This window comes from Peromyscus leucopus, chromosome 8a (assembly GCF_004664715.2).
Source record: "Peromyscus leucopus breed LL Stock chromosome 8a, UCI_PerLeu_2.1, whole genome shotgun sequence".
NCBI classification, from domain to species: Eukaryota; Metazoa; Chordata; class Mammalia; order Rodentia; family Cricetidae; genus Peromyscus; species Peromyscus leucopus.
In genome coordinates, this window is record NC_051085.1 from 27,085,535 (window position 1) to 27,102,148 (window position 16,614).

The 16,614-nt window shown below is 42.1% G+C and overlaps 1 protein-coding gene across 3 annotated transcripts in view; it reads right to left on the reverse strand.

Annotated features, from left to right (window-relative positions):
• Arhgap18 (Rho GTPase activating protein 18) overlaps nt 1-16,614 on the reverse strand; it is a 214,178-nt gene that overhangs the window by 95,923 nt on the left and 101,641 nt on the right. Inside the window, exon 1 of one of the 3 annotated variants that reach the window (XM_037200411.1) lies at nt 1,987-2,004. The exons of the other annotated variants lie outside the window; for them this stretch is intronic. The gene's annotated coding sequence lies outside the window, so the exon portion shown is untranslated. Of the gene's footprint in view, nt 1-1,986; nt 2,005-16,614 lie in introns of those variants that run through there. 3 annotated transcript variants of the gene reach the window in all.

Genomic DNA, 16,614 nt, shown 5'->3' on the forward strand with positions numbered 1-16,614 from the left:
TGAAGGGGAAATGGCACTTGTGTTTGAATACTTGGGCCCCAGGTGGGGGCAGGCATGCAGGTAAGTCACCAGGGGTGTGCATTGAAGCTTCTTAGGTTGGCCACATTCTCTTTTCTCTCTCCCACTCTGCTCCACAACTACAAATGTATGGTGACCAACCCCTTCCTGCTCTAGCCACTGTGCCTCCCCTGCCATGGTGGACTGCGCGCCCTGAAACTGAGAGCCAAAAGAAGCCCTTTCTTCAGGAAGTTGCTTCTTGCCAAGGGTTTGATCACAGCAACAAGAAAAGCACCTAACACATAGAGTGACTTCTCCCCCAAACTACTGTCTTTTTATATTAGACCTATTTACCTGCCTGCCAAATCATTCTTACCCATTATAAAATGTCTATAAACAACCCTATCTCCCTCTAACCTAGGAACGGTACACATGAAGCTGTTTTTTGTCGTTGTGGTAGTTTAGTCTTTTTAATATTTCTTGTTTGTTTTGTTCTGAGGTGCATGTTTGCCATGTAACTGAATGGTCTCCAACTCAAAACAAAGAGATTATAAGCATGAGCCACCACGCTAGATGCTGATGAGCTTTTAAATCTCTTCAGGCTGTTGGTGCTCACTTTCCTACAGTGCCCTGTGTACATAAATAGGTCATCAAGCCTTTTCTTCAGTTCCTCAGTCCATTGTTGGTCATTTCAGCTGAATTAATGAACCTCCAGAGAGGGAAGTTCCCTTCATCACTACCACCCAGCTGCACCAGGCATAAGGTTGCCAGGAAAGTAGGATCTCAGACTTCACCTGACACTTGCTCAATCTCAGTCTGCAACTCAGCATCCTCAGGTAACTCCAGAGTCCCAGCAACCAAGAACAATTGCTCCAGGCGTTTGTAAAGGGAGCTCAGGAAAGAGTTATTGGCTAGAGGATAATTTTAGAATCATTAACATATACATGAGAGTTAAAACTATGGGACTGAAAAAAAAAAGCTTAGCCACAGAAAACAAATTTATACAGGATAAAAGAATCTGCACGGTGTGGAAGAGGCTGCATGTGTGGAATGGAAATAAAACATCATCAAGTTAAATAGCAGCTCACTTGCTAAGTACACTAAATAAATACAAACAAGAAGAAAAGCAAGGAAAAGAGGAATGAATCCACATTAAAGCTACAAAGAGCTTCTACTAGCCAGTCATGGTCCCAAAGGCCTGTGATGACTGCTACTCAGAAGGCTGGGGCAGGAGGATTGCATGACTGAGTTTGGCTTGCACTAGAGAGCAAATTTCAAGGGCAATCTGGGCAACTTTTGAGTTAAAAAGGGAGGGCAGGAAGTTTGGGTAGCGGGGAGTGTAGCTCAATGCTGGAGTGTTCGCTCAGCATGTAGGAGGCCATGGGCTCATCAATGCTGGAGTGTTCGCTCAGCATGTAGGAGGCCATGGACTCAATGTCTAATACCACAAAAACAACAGAACAAACACCCTCACATATGATTAAATTAAACTTGTTTAATATTCAAGGGTACTAGACAAAAAAAACAAATTCAAGATGATCAATATAAAGTTAATAAGAATGGTTCTTCGGTAAAAGTATACATTTATGTATGACATTGAATATTTTGTCTACTAATCCACCCCACCCAACTGATTTTGCTAATATATAGTGCTGTTTTCCTTTAAATGAGACAATTTTTAAAAGACCATTGCCAAAGAAGGTAGACAGTCAGAGGTCTAGACTTCAGGCTAGCTTCCCCAGGTACTGCCTGGCCTCGGGCAGGCCCTCACCACTCTATATACCAGGGTCCCGTCAGCTGGATAATGAGAACCTTGGGAACAAAATATTCTCTTTTCCCAGCTGTGACTACCTGTGCTCCAAGTTGGCTGCAAGGTGGGATTCAATTCTACTCCAAACACTCCTTTGAGACTAACACGGAGAATGTACGCAGCAGCTGCCGCATTCTCCACTCTTGGACCACCCCAAACTCCTCAGCCGACCAGCTCACCGGCCTAAAGAAGGTTCCTGAAGTCCTCTTCAGAAGGCAATGGCTGTTTGGAGCAGGTTTCAAGTCCACCAAGCAGTTGTCTAGGTCCTGTTTCCCGGGTGACACTGTTATAGTTGCTTGGTGTTGCCAAGACACACACACACACACACACACACACACACACACACACACACACACACACACACACACACGGTGTGCAATGAATGCCCTTGAAACCCAGCCCTTCCAAGGCCCCTGCAAGCTGCTAGCTGCTGCTCCCTGAGGCATTAGAGCCTCTGACTACTGCTTCTTGCTGGAGGCCAAATGATTTAAATAAAAAAAAAAAAAAAAAAAAAAAAAAAACCACCACCATGCATAAATTACTATTCCATGTAAAAGCCTTAAAATATACTTTTAATGGCTTTACTGCAGGTCACAGAAGCAAAGACAGGAATAGCAAGCTGTGCTCTTTTATGTGGGGACTGGCGCACATGAATACAGATATGACAGAAGATGAAAATGAGCAGACAGGGACAGGCAGCTCTTTCAGCAGCGACAGCAGCCCCCAGTGTGAAAGGCCCATCAGGGCACGATGCCTACTTCTGAGCCCTTTGGAACAAATACCCAGTGTGCTCCCACACTCTCCTTCTGAAGTGGAAGCAATTTGTCCTTTCAGCCTCTTGCCTTAAATAATGTCCAGTGTGGATCTGGAGAGATGGTTTTGCTCTTCCCGCGCAGAGGTCCTTCCCATTTGCCCATGAAAACCACAAGTTTCTTCCGTGTGGTAAACACTTCTCCATCTAGCAAAGTTGCTTTCAAATGGTCTCCTTTAAGTGACATCAAATCTCCACGTGCATGCCTACTTTCCACATCACGGTATGAGACTTCCTGGCCATATATACAGCTAACCTACTCATTAACATCCGGATGTAAGATTCACGAGGCTCTGCCCCTTAGTGAACTGGAACTATTCAGTTATGGAGCCAGGCATGACTCCTGTCACCCCAACACTTCTTCAGATAGTGAGTTTGAAACCTATCTGGGCTCCGTAGTCAGACCCTACCTCAAAGGATGAATAAATGAATCGCACACAGAGAGGCACACTAGGCTGGACAGAATGTGTAAGCAAGCACATGCTTAAGTCTCACAGCTTTTAATTCCAACACATCTCTGTTATTAATGAGAAATTTAATGACTGAAAATCTTCTGGGAAAGGGGGGGGGGAGCCTTCTCTCATTCTGCATCTGAAATGTAAATGTTAATTAATTCAGCTTTTGTTATTTCCACCCTCAGTTGCTCTGTCCTCAGAAAAGGGGTACTTGGTAATGTGCCAAGGATGGTGGCTACAATAATACTAAGAGGTGGTTCTCATTTGGGCCTGTATTTTACAGATGAGAAATGGAAATTTGGAGAAATAAAGCCCCTTCACTAGGAAAGACTACAACCCAAGTCAAGGGGCCCCAGACCCACACTCTTCATCTCTATGGGATAATGGATTCTGGCACCAGTTCTCAGAAAGGGCATCAAGTTATGGTGGAGATTAGAGCCAAAATGACCCTAGAGGTCACTAGTCTGCTCATATGCACAGCTTCAGAGCTCACTTTAGGGAAAACAAGGCAAATGCATTTTGATTACCCATATGTCCAAGGTACGTAAATGGTAAATACAACTCGTCTTGCCTCTGATAACAGATCTTTTTTTAAGAGATGAAGGTAACAATTCAGACTAAAACCCTACATCAGATCTGCTGCATCCTTTCTTGCCCCAGCCTCAGGGTCCAGCCCTGAACCATTATCCATTGTGTAGCTGGCAGAGCAGACAACTTGGGTAAGGCTCCCAGGAACACCCAGGTGGTTTGTATCCATGCCAAAGCTCTTCGATGCTGACACCCAGGGAGGAAATGGCATGACCAAGTACCATCCATTAGGAGAGATGGCATTAGGGCAGAGAAAACACATTACTCTTCACCCTTATCGCCAGGGTCATAAAGATGGGCAATAAATACTCTTTTATTGATCGTTATTTTCCCTTTGTGAACTTTGACAACCCAACCCACTGATGCCTGGGTGAGTCCAAAGAACAATTAACCAACGATACTACCTTATTCTCCAACGCAGTCCTCCCTACTTAGGCCCATCTTCCTTTGAAAAAAGAAAAACAAAAAACAGGCTAAGAATGCACAGGAAAACCTCACATTGAGGAATATGCAAAGGAGATTTGGCAGGCAGAGGGGTTTATTTGGCAAGAGCAGGCATTGGATCTTTTTGGTTGGGGTACCATCCTTTTCTCTTGTAACGTGCTTCTTGGAGCAATAGCAGGTGCTGGTGGGCTAGTCTCTTTTTATACTGGAGAAATACTTCCCAGCTTTTCCCAGTCTTGTTTCATTTTATGCTATCCACTAGGCCCTTGGAGGAGGTGAATGGCAGCCGATGTTCAAGTAGATTCCTACTATGATTTCAAAGTACAGGTCCTCTATTTCAAACCCATCACCAATGAGCTAAGTTCCGCAGCAAAATAGGGTTTGCTATGGCAAGAATAAAGTGAATTTGGCAGAGTAGATGGCAGGAGTCTGGCCCGATGGTGGTACGACTTTGATTAAGTTATCTACATCGTGGTGAAATTCTCATTTGTAAAAGGAAAAAGATGGACTGGTTAACTTTGGATTTTTACCTTTATCTCAAAATCCCAAGGTACACATCTTAGATAAGTTATGGAAAATAGACTTTTCTCAGAGGGACACTGGTGAAGGGGAGAATGGTAGAGGCACAGTGTAATCAATCATAAGACCTATTATTATAAAACAGAATCTAAAACCTAATTGCATCAGTTTTTCATGAGGTCGCAAGCAAATTATCTAAAACTCTACACCTCGGTTTTCTCACATTCCTCCATCTATTCAAAATGATTAACCGGACATTTGCCAAAGAACAAATCCATCCAAAACACGGGGACTCAGCAGCGAATCAGAGTCTTTGCTCGAGTGAAACACAGTGGCAAAGAGACAGAAAACAAAAGGATTTATGAACTGCCAGGTGGAGAGAAGTGCCCTGAAAATAAATGATGGAGGCTAAGAGAATGGGGTGGAATCACCACAGAGCTGATGGCCTCTTGAGCTGGCAAGATGATACATGAACAAATTTGAATGGAGGAGGGAGGGGCAAGGTTGGCTGTGCAGATATCTACAGCGCAGACACTTTCCGTAAATGCCCAGCATCATGAAATGGTGGCATGACACACAGAACTCAGGACACAGTCATCGGCGTGTGTTTGGAATGCACGTTCATCACTTTCCACTTCTACATTTCCTCATTCCTTCATCTGGATTAAGGACCCAGTCTATCTTTTTCGATTTCCAGTCAGCACCAAAGGCACCAAAGCGAAGGGTCAGAAAGCCTGCCTTGAACTTCACATTCTACACCACAACAATGATAAGCTACACTGGTCAGATCCAAAACCTACCTCAGTTCGTATTTTCAGAAGAACCTTTGAAGGATAACACACATCAACCTACATGCAGGGTACTAACATTTTGAACCACTCTCCTCAGCAGGAAAGGCCGAGCCTCTGAGATGTAGGTCAGTCTCTGTGGCAGAAATCCCTGGGCTACTTCCTAGCTATCCGCTGTCTATGGGACCTTGACCCAGTGGTACATCCTCTCTGTGAACTGGAACCAACAACGGCACCCCCTTTGAGTGATGAGATGGAGCTCGAGTAAGATGATGTAGACAAAACCCATTCTGCTCCTGGCCACAGAGGACAATACAAATACAGTGCTATCTAACTAGTTCCGTAAGGTTTACAGAAGTTAATGAAACTTAATTCTGTCCAAAGAGAAGACTATTGTTTTCTACAAGCTTACTGGGTAACTCCCAGATTGTCCCACTCCGAGTCATGCTTGAGTGTGGTTCAGGAGCACGGGGGTGGGGGGGTGGGGTTCAGATGGCTCTGCTCATGCCACCCATGCCTGCTGCACTAGTCATCAATTTCTCTGTGAATGAAAGGAGAGTGCTCCCTCTCAGCACGGCTTGGAAGGTAGGACTTTCCTAACCGAGAATGGGTACGCAGACAGACACAACCAAAGAACGTTAAGTATCAGAGCACACGTCACTGCGACAATAAAGAAGATTCCTCACTAACCCCACGACTAAGCATCAAACAGTTCCTTTCCCAAGAATGTTCCTGGCCCTCCCATTGCTGTTCAGCTCCACCCTAAACAACCATGCTGGAAATCCTTTCAAGCCAACTCCGGGACCTCCTCCCCCACTTTCCCAGCTCATTCTCTTCCAGGGCACCCTATTATAACAGATTTACACCCTGACTATATATGCCCATATGTCGACAGATACCAACTCATTTGAGAATACAGACTAGAAATTGAAAACAGATGATGCAGGTTCTAAATAACACTGCCATGTGCACTAATTTCATGTGTGTGGACCTCATCCTCCAAATGAGATCATAAGTCTTGATGACAGGGAACACATTCTTTATCCCTGTGCTGTAGCTAGAGTTTTTCTGGTCCTGCCTGACCCACAGTAAGGACAAATCTCTCTAACCGGCCAGTCCCACAGCTGCTCAGACCCAACCAAGTAAACACACAGAGACTTATATTGCTTACAAACTGTATGGCCATGGCAGGCTTCTTGCTAACTGTTCATAGCTTAAATTAATCCATTTCCATAAATCTATACCTTGCCACGTGGCTCGTGGCTTACCGGCATCTTGACATACAGCTTGTCATGGTGGCGGCTGGCAGTGACTCCTTCCGCCTTCCTGTTCTTTCTTTTCCCCTCTCTGTTAGTCCCACCTATACTTCCTGCCTAGCCACTGGCCAATCAGTGTTTTATTTATTGACCAATCAGAGTAATTTGACATACAGACCATTCCACAGCACTGTGCCCCTCAGAAACCTATTTCCTGCTCTTTGCCAATGCTTAACCCTCTTCCTTTTAAGTCCAGAATGAAGGTATATTGAGCATTAAATGGGTGTTCAACAAAAACTCCTTTATTAACAACAACAACAAAAAAAAAAACCTATGGAAGTCAGAGGACAACTTACTACAGACTTTTATCCCTTTTCACCTCATGACCCCTAGGAATTGAACTTGGGTTGTCAGAATTGGCAGCAAGCACCTACCCACTGAGCCATCTCACGAACCATAAATGTATTTTTTTCCTCTTTATTTTCTCATTTTAAAAAAAGCGATCTTCCCACTTTGAAGAGTTGGTGATTCTACCTTTCTTAAGACAAAAAGGAGCACCCATTCCAGAGAGTTAACAACTACTCAACATTTCCAAAACTAGTAAAGACTGAAAGCAGTGACATGTCCTTACCTTTCTCACAAACTGACAGAACTGAATTATAACCAGTGTTTGTCCCAGAAGTCAGAAGTTTTCTGGGGTCATTGTTTGCTTTCTTGAGATGTGTGGTTCTGCTGGGTATCCCCAATTGCCCTGGCCCTCATTATGCAGTGTGGTCCAACCCCAAACTTATAGCCACAGGTATTAAGATTATAGGTGTGCATGACAACCCACTACTCAGTCTTCAACAAATGTTTCTTGCACAAAACATTTAGATTTTTTAAAATAAATTAAGACATGCAATATTAAGGCAGGTATTAATCAGATTACAGGAAAAGAAAAGTAATATATTTGATCTCCAGTTACTCAACGGGGAAGTCCTTTATAAAAAGGGTCCTCTCCCTCATGCATAATGAGCTCCTTCAGGAAACATTTACCAAGACCCCAGTTGTCTTGTGGGGTCCTGGCTACTGTCAGATCAAGATCTACCAAGCAATGGTAATAGGTACACGGAGGGCAAAGAAACTGACAAGAACCTCAGGGGTTCTCAGCAGGCTCCTGGCAGCGTAAGAGTCTAGTCATGTCTGCTGGGTTCTCAGCCAAGAAACGGAAGGGTACTGGGCATTCAAATACATGCCTGGGCAAACGAACAGAAAGGAAGAAGGAAGAAGTCAGTGATAAAAGAATGGGATGATGGGAAACAAAGAGGAGGCAGCAGTGGTAGTGCCTTGTTCATCATCTACAACAGGAATAAAATCGGTTGCAATGCATATGCATATATGCATTGTTGTTAAGAGAATTAGAAATAATTTACATAATAGGCCAAAATAACAGGTTCAAGGCACCTAAATCAAGTATCCAAAATCGGAAACGCATGTGCTCCCGAAATCCCACATTTGGAGCATTTATGTAGTTTAGATTAGTGGTGATCAACCTATAGGACCTATACAACTCTGCCCAAATGCAAAATCTCCCCACTCCCACCCTCAAAGCTGGAATGCATATGGTCTAAAGCATCTCAGATAAGGGATAGCAACCTGGATTATCATGGAATACCTAATAAATTAAACTAGGCATACAGTGGTACATGCCTTTAATCCCAGCACTTGGAAGACAGGTGTAGGTGGATCTCTGGGAGTTAATGTCCAGCCTGGTCTACATAGGGAGTTCCAGGATAATCAGAGCTACATAGTGAGACTCTGTCTTGAAAAAAAAAAAGAAAAGAAAACCTAAAAATAAAGATTCTAATTCAAAAATGAAAAACAAAACCAACAGAGTGATTGCTTCAAGTCCAGAAATAGAGGAATGAGCCGCATACTGTGGGCTCAAGAGCAGACACTTCCTAATTTAACCTCTATGCTTAACATTGAGCGGGTGCTTTACCGAGAAAACATGTAAAAAAATAAAATAAAACCCTAAAATAATTTGCACCAAGATATTCGTGAAACAAGCTTTAAAGACAATATTGTGAGCAATTGTACCTACCTCTGTTTTCTACAGTGAACAAATATTATCAAAGTTAGGCTAAATATATTCAATAATTTGGGGTCGCTGTTATACACTGCAAATGAAACGTCATTGTTTTTTGGTTCGTTGGTTGGTTTTGTTTTGGTTCCCTATTCTTTGTGTCTACTTATTTCTTTGGTAATTTGTCTCAATTTCCTCCTCAGGTTTTTCTCCTCAACTTTTTCTAGACTGAAGTAAAGGACAATTTGAATTAAAATTGGCCTTAAATCTGAGTCAAAAACATGCCCTAACAATTTTAGTTGTGACCATAATGAGTTTTAATCCAGATATCAGTTTTAAAGGTTTTTATTTTATTTATTTATTTATTTATTTATTTATTTATTTATTTATTTATTTATTTATTTATTTTCCTGGTCTAAAATCAACCTTATACCAAAAAAATAAATAAATAAATAAATAAATAAAAGGTAGAAATTCTACACTGAGCTTTATGGATGTCTCATTGTTTTGACATTTCTATTTCCTCCAGGCAGCTGTTGACAGTCACTCACATTCTTAGCACATATTAGAGAAATTTTAAAATATCATGTAAGCTTACAGATGGGAAACAAATGCACTAACTCAGGGCTGAAGTGATGGCTGCGCACCTATGAAAATTAAAGGATGGTCCCCTAGTGTGGGACGACTGTTTTCCTTCCTTTGGGGGAAGCAGCGTTTTATAGTTAAAAATGAGGTAAAGCACCTGGAGAGGAATGTTGCTCCTCCTCTGCTTTCGGGCTAAGACCAACTGCAGAAGAGAAGTATTTATGGATGCCTCAGTGACTTGAGAAATCTTTTATACTGCCTACTTCACACTAAAAAAATCTATCATCCAAATTCCACCAAAGAACTCTGTGAAGTCGTAACTCAAGCACCCACGTTTTAGTGGCCCTCACCCCACCCAGCCCTCCACTGACTCTCCTCCATTCTGTAGGTTCTCAAACAAGACAAGGCTTCTGAACTCTTTCCCCTGACAACCCCTTTTCACCTCAGATATCTTATGCCACCCTACATATAGGTATATAAGATAGGTATGAAAATTAACATTTAATAATAAAAAAAAAATGAGGTTTGGTTTTCAAACAATCCTTTGCCTTTATTGAAGAAATAGAATTTGCACACCAGTGAGATGATGTGCTTGCTCATTTCTAGAGACCAAATTAAGTGTTGGCTGAATATTTGATACTACGGGATGCAGAACATGAGAGCTCATGGATATTTTGATTTTATACTCATAATTGAAAGACTCACTTCATATACATCGTAAATAACACAAGTGTGCTTAGGACTATTTCAGAAATTGTTAGAAATGATATCCTAATCCCAGGATAAAATTCATTCAATTTAATAAAACTCAAATTAACAACTCAATCAAGCAGTCATTTTTTTAAAAAATTATTTTTTTGAAATTATAATTTAATAACAATATTTCTTTCTTCCCTTCCTTCCCTCCAGACTCTCCCATATCCCCCTCCCCCACTCAACTCAAGGACACTTTTTTCACTCTTTGTTATTGCATGCATATGTGTGTGTGTGTGTGTGTGTGTGTGTATACATGCATGTATAATTCAGTCTGTATAATGTTACACGTATGTATGATTTCAGGATTGACTGTTTGGACAACCAATCGGTGTCCTCTTCCCTGGGAAATTCCACCTCTCCGAATCTCAGCTTTCCTTAGCTGCCTAGAGTCCTTTGTAGAGGAACGAGGACTCCTCGCAGGCGTCCCTGGTCCTGATCGGCATATTTGTTGGTGTCTTCCTTGTTTCTTTAAAGTAAATATTTTAACAGAACATGACCTAGCAATATGTTAATTTGTTACATACTGAAAAATGACAGCAGGAAAATAAAACATAAAAGCATTTTCCCCGACAATCAAACCATTATGCTTCTGGAACTGCAGAAAAGTTTGTGCATATAGTATAAACACTATGCTTCCTAATTCAAGCATCTCACATCCAGGCCAGTGTCCGGGCAGCGTTGGTTGGTGCTGAGTAGCATGATGACAGACCCACAGTGTATGTTGTGTACACAGAACCAAAGCCACGGTGAAACGGCAAGATGCCACATGACAAGCATTGCCAGAAACGACTGCGGCTCCTTACATGTTTGAGTTTGAATTTTTAGCCATTGTGCAGTGAAAAACTCTTCTACTGTTGCCAAATCTTTCCCAAGTTTCCCACAGGTTTATAAGCTAGGAACTAGAACAGCCCTCTCCATTGTTACCATAGCTGCCCATCTACCATCCCTGTCTCTAACAGAGGGGTCTTACCCTCTTTGGGTCCTGGACTCCAGCAGTTGCTGGTTCCCACACATTTCCCAAGCTGCTATGGTCAGGTTCTTAAAACTCTCTGGATAGAAAACCAACCTTTTGGCATCCTAACATTCATAGAACTGTATTGTTTTGCGAGGTCTGTCTTGAGATGCATTGAGTGGAAGCTTGGAACCATTGAGGGAAACGCTCAACCTTTTGCTTCACTTTCACCATTCTATAGAGAAATTTAGACAACTTGTCTATGTATACTCGTGTGGGTATATAGACATTCTCTTTCTCATATTATGTTGAAATAAAGGGAAATAGTATAAAACAAACCACACATTTCAGCAAGTGCTTGAATGTCATACAAAAAGGCATATAGCAGACTTGATAATAAACTTTTCATATGTGATGATAATAAGCTTAATTTTACAAAAAAAAATAAAATAAAATCAGAAAATGTACCTCTTCCCTGAGTGTATCTAACAAAAGGGTTCTCCAACTATACATCTTGCTAACAGAGTCACAGACCACCTTTTAAAACACAAGTCATGATGATGTCTAATTCAGGGGCTGGTGAGATGGCTCAGAGTTTGATCATAGGAACCCAAACACATGGTGGAAGAAAAGAAGTAACTCCCAAAAGTTGTCTGCTGACCTCCACATGCTCTGTGGCACTCATACACATAAAGATGGCTAGTTCAGTCTTTCCCTTCCTGAACAATGGCTGACCTTCCTCCTATCATTGACATTATCCGGTTTCCAAAGAGCCCATTCTGTTAGTTCCTCCTTGTGGCTGTTATTTTACTCTTTTTGGGGGGGACCCAAAGGCCAGCCACCCAGCTCCCAAATAAATTCACACATGGAGGCTTATTATTAATTATGAATGCCCAGTCTTAGCTTGGCTTAGTTTCTAGCCAGCTTTTCTTAAATTATCCCATCCATCTTTTTTTTTGCCTTCTAGGCTTTTCTCGTTTTCTTACTTCTGTAAATCTTACTCTTACTCCGTGACTTGCTGTGTGTGTAGCTGGGTGGCTGGCCCCTGGAGTCCTTCTCCTTCTCTGGCTACTTCCTTTCACTCCTCCATCTCTTTTGTTCCTCTCCCCCCCCCCAGATTTCTCCATCTATATATTCTCTCTGCCAGCCCTCCCCACCCATCCTTTCTCCTGCCTTGTCACTGGCTAGTCAGCTCTTAATTATACTATCAGGTGTTTGACACAGGCACAGTAACAACAGCTTCAGAGTTAAACAAATGCAACATAAACAAAAGTAACACACCTTAAAATAATGTTCTACAACATCTCCTCACATCAACACAAATGGCATACAGGGTAACTAATGAGCATGGTGTGCATTCTGAGCTTTGGTTACTGCCTTTAGTCCTTGTTTCATCTAGGCTACTCCATATATATATATATATATATATATATATATATATATATATATATCTCCAATGTGAGCCAATCCCCTATTCAATCTCCAATAATGAACAATTTTGCTTTCATAATAATGAGACAACAGGACAATAAATAGTGAAATGCCCCCCTTTAGACCTGTCTTGTTCATGCCCTATATCCAGATAGAATGTGCTATTCCTAAAATATCAAGTTTTAGATTTCATTCAGAATCTGGCTCCTATTAACATCCTCAATAAAACTTTCAGGCCCTTGACTAAAACTGATCTCTGATTTCTCAAATTATTAACAACAACAGAATTGCAGAGGTGAAAAGGATCTTTAGATCACCCAGTCTCGTCATTTGATTTTACAGATCAAAGATAGTTCTAGGACTCTGAGAGGTGAGCAGGCCGTATCTGGTGATATGACTAGCTGTCTGCATACAGGCTGCAAATTGGATATCTTCACTCCCTGGCCAGTTCCTTTCAAACACATGGGTGAGTCATTTTTCATAATATTTATATGCCTTGAAAAATATCAGAACACTTTTCTTTAAAAACTATGCTTTTGCATAAATTTTAGAAAGCTCATATTACTGTGCTTCACAATTACCATTCATGAGTACTTTAAAATGGAAATGGTTTTGTTACATTATTTTCATACTACATGGAAATTTGATGCAAATATGTGTTTCCTATTTTCCTTGCTAAATCTCATTTTCCCCCAACTCAAAACCATCTACAGGTTGCCTCCAGTCAAAATAGTTATGTCCTCTATAAAGAAATCTTTAATATTTTACAATTTCATAGATGAAGTCTTACTATATTGCCAAAGTCCATCCTGAACGCATGAACTCAAGTGACATTCCTGCTTTAGCCTGCTAAGTGCTGGGACTTCAGGTACATGCTACCAGCCCCAGCCACCCCCCACCCCCCACCCCCTGCCCCCATCCCTCCCAAAATCTTTTTTTTCTTCTTTCCTTATTTTTTATTTCTGTGCAACTGCTTGCAGAGGCCAGAAGAGGGCACCACATCCCTTAGAGGCAGAGTTAACAGATGGTTGTGATGGGTCCGACTTGGGTGCTAGGAACTGAATTGGGTCATCTAGAAAAAGGAAGCTGTACTTGCTTTTAACTATGAAGGTCTCTCTCTCTCTCTCTCTCTCTCTCTCTCTCTCTCTCTCTCTCTCTCTCTCTCTCTCTCCTTCTTTCTCTCTTCCTCCCTCTTTCTCTCTCTCCCCCATTCCTCCCTTCCTCTTCCACTTCCTTCTCTCCCTCCTTCCCTCCTCCCTCTCTCTTCTTTCTCCCTTTCTCTCTCTTCCCCCCCCCTCGGTCCCTCCCTCCCTCTCCCTTTCATTCTTTCTCTCCCTCTTCCTCTCCCCTCTCTGTCTCCTTCTCTCCCTCCCTCCTCCTCACACCCACACCCTTCTCTTTGCAAAGATGACCGTTGCCACTCTGATCTGAGCTTCGTCCCAGCTGTGGCTGCTTTTAATCTATCATTAGGGAACTATATTTCATAGCACTGGTTTATAACCTGTCCAAAATTTTCAATATTTTATCCACATGAAAACTATTGGCTGAAATTCTCATTATTACAACCACTTAGAATTAAAGCAAACCACTGTGTGATGTTAACCAGACAGGAGATTCACATGAAGATTTATAGCATATGCCTACAAGGTAAAAGAAGAGGCCCTGGGCTGCTTGCCTGGCTCTATCATTAACTGCTTAATTTTTGGAAATGTCACTTAACTTCTCTGGCCCACTTCCTTCCTTACAAATCAAGTGTAGAGAATGTGAACATGGTTATCTGCTTAATCATCAGCATTCTGTGGTTCTAAGAAATTATAATAAATGTTCTGAACCATTTTTCCATAAAATGACTAAAGTCCCTTGACAAATTTCTTAAATTAACTATCAGTCCCTGATGTTTGTAACATCAACTCATTATACATGTTAAATGTAGCTGATTCTATCAGTAATTCACAACTTTTATTTTTATAATCACTCATGACATTTTGCTTTACATTTATTTATTTTGTGTGTAGGGCAGGAGCTAGGGCCATGGTGTGCTCGTGGAAGTTAGAAGACAATTTGGTGTTCTCTTTCTACCATGTGGGCTCCAGGAACCAAACTCAGGTCCAGTTCAGTAGCAAGCCATCGCATTGCCCCTATTTAAAGTAGAAATGGACATTGCTGGCTATTGCCATTGTTCACTTCATTATTCTCTGGAACAATGGTCAGAGCCTATTACCGAAGATACCACATAGTGGAATCCACAGAGAACATGGAGAAATCAAGCTGTTACTGTCCTGGAAGATTCATGACTATTGTTTAGTTCTCATAGTGCTGGAAGATTCCATATACTCCCAGAGGAGAAGAGTCATCAACAGTCTAACCTGGTTGTGAGTCCTTTCAGCTACAACAATAGCTGGCACTAAAAGATATACCCCCAGGCACAACGGTGCCATGGATGTTAGTGGAAGTAACCAACCACCCTTTGCTTGAAATTAGAGTCCACTCCACAAAGACAAACTCATTCCTGGGGCTGTTAACGGAGCCAGCACTGCCTACCTGGCTAAGTCATAGACCTAGGGCAGTGTTTCTCAACCTGTGGGTCACAACCCTCCCTATTGGGGGGTGAAATGATCCTTTTATGGGGTCACATATCAGATATTTCCATTACAATTCATAACAGTCGCAAAACTTCAGTTATGAAGTAGCAACAAAAATAAATTTATGGTTGGGGGGGTCACCATAACATGAGGAACTGTATTAAAGGGTCACAGCATTTGGAAGGTTGAGAACCATGACCCTAGGGGGAAAAAAACCTAGTACTAATATTCTGAGAGATGGACATAGTAATAAACTGCCCCCCCAGTCATAAAATGAAATTTAAATTTAAGTAAATGAAGAAAAAAAAACAGACTGGATTTTCTTCACCATGTATTCCTTGGGACCTATGTTAAAAAAAAAAAAAAAAAAAAAAAAAAAAAAAAAAAAAAAACCTTCCTGGTGCTGTCCATCAAATAACTCCAGACCACCTTCCACTCCACATTTAACCAATAGCCATCTTACTCCATCACTCCTCCAAACTCCGCTCCACCACTGAAGGCACAAGGAATGGAACCATATGTAGGAACTGACTAAGTAGCCAAAGGACCACTACACGGCAGGGTTGGAAAAAGAGAGTCTATTAAAACAATGTCTTCCCCTATAGCCTTGGCTGGCCTAGAACTTACCATGTAGACCAGGCTGGTCTTGAATTTGCAGTAACCCCCTTCTTCTCCATGACAACCATCATTGATCAGGCACTTGATCCATCCTATCTACTGTCAGCCTCTTGATTCTTTGCCCCTATATTCTAGAACAGGTTGCTGGAAGGGGAGCCAAGGGGGAACCCCTCTTACACATGTGGTCAAGGCTCCTGTAGTCCGGAGTCAGTGTCTGTCAGCAGTAAAAGTGAGAACGCTATCTGCTTCCTGACCGTCATAAAGGTGAATGAACCCATGGACTACAGAGGGGCAAAGGGCAGACACCACGCAGACCTATGTCATAAGGTGATCCACTAATAGTGCTTCAGGTACTTAGCCACTGAACGTTCATAAACATCTTAGATAAAGCACCAAACTATCCAAAAAGCAAACATGGACCCCAAGACGGCCATGCTCACCCTTTGTCCTATGGGCCATGGTGCTGTGGCTGGTTTCTAAGCCACCGGGCCTTCAGCATGTCCCCAATGCTTACTCAAAGAGCATTCCCTATCCACCCTTAACCTGGAAGTTAAATGAGACTACACTCTTTAAAACTCTTGGAAGGGAAACAGCATTCAGACAGTGCTTCTTGAGGTTACATTCATGGGGCAACCCGACTTCTGTTCCTTCCATTGCCAGCCGGGTGTGAGCTACTTTCACCGGCTATTTTAGCAGGCAGGGCCTCTGTTTTTGTCACATACAAGAGGGGAAAAAAATAAGAGTGTGCAAGTGTGAGCACCTGAGTTCGAATGTGCAGCATCCATGTGAAAAAGTCATGCACACTTGCAACCCCAGAGTTGATGTGGGTGGAGATAGGTGGATCCTCAGCTCTCTAGCCACCAGCACAGTTGAAAAACAGTTATCCCCAGACTCAGTAAGGAACTCTGCCTCATGGGGATAAGGCAGAGTGATAGAGCAGGACACTTAACATTCTCC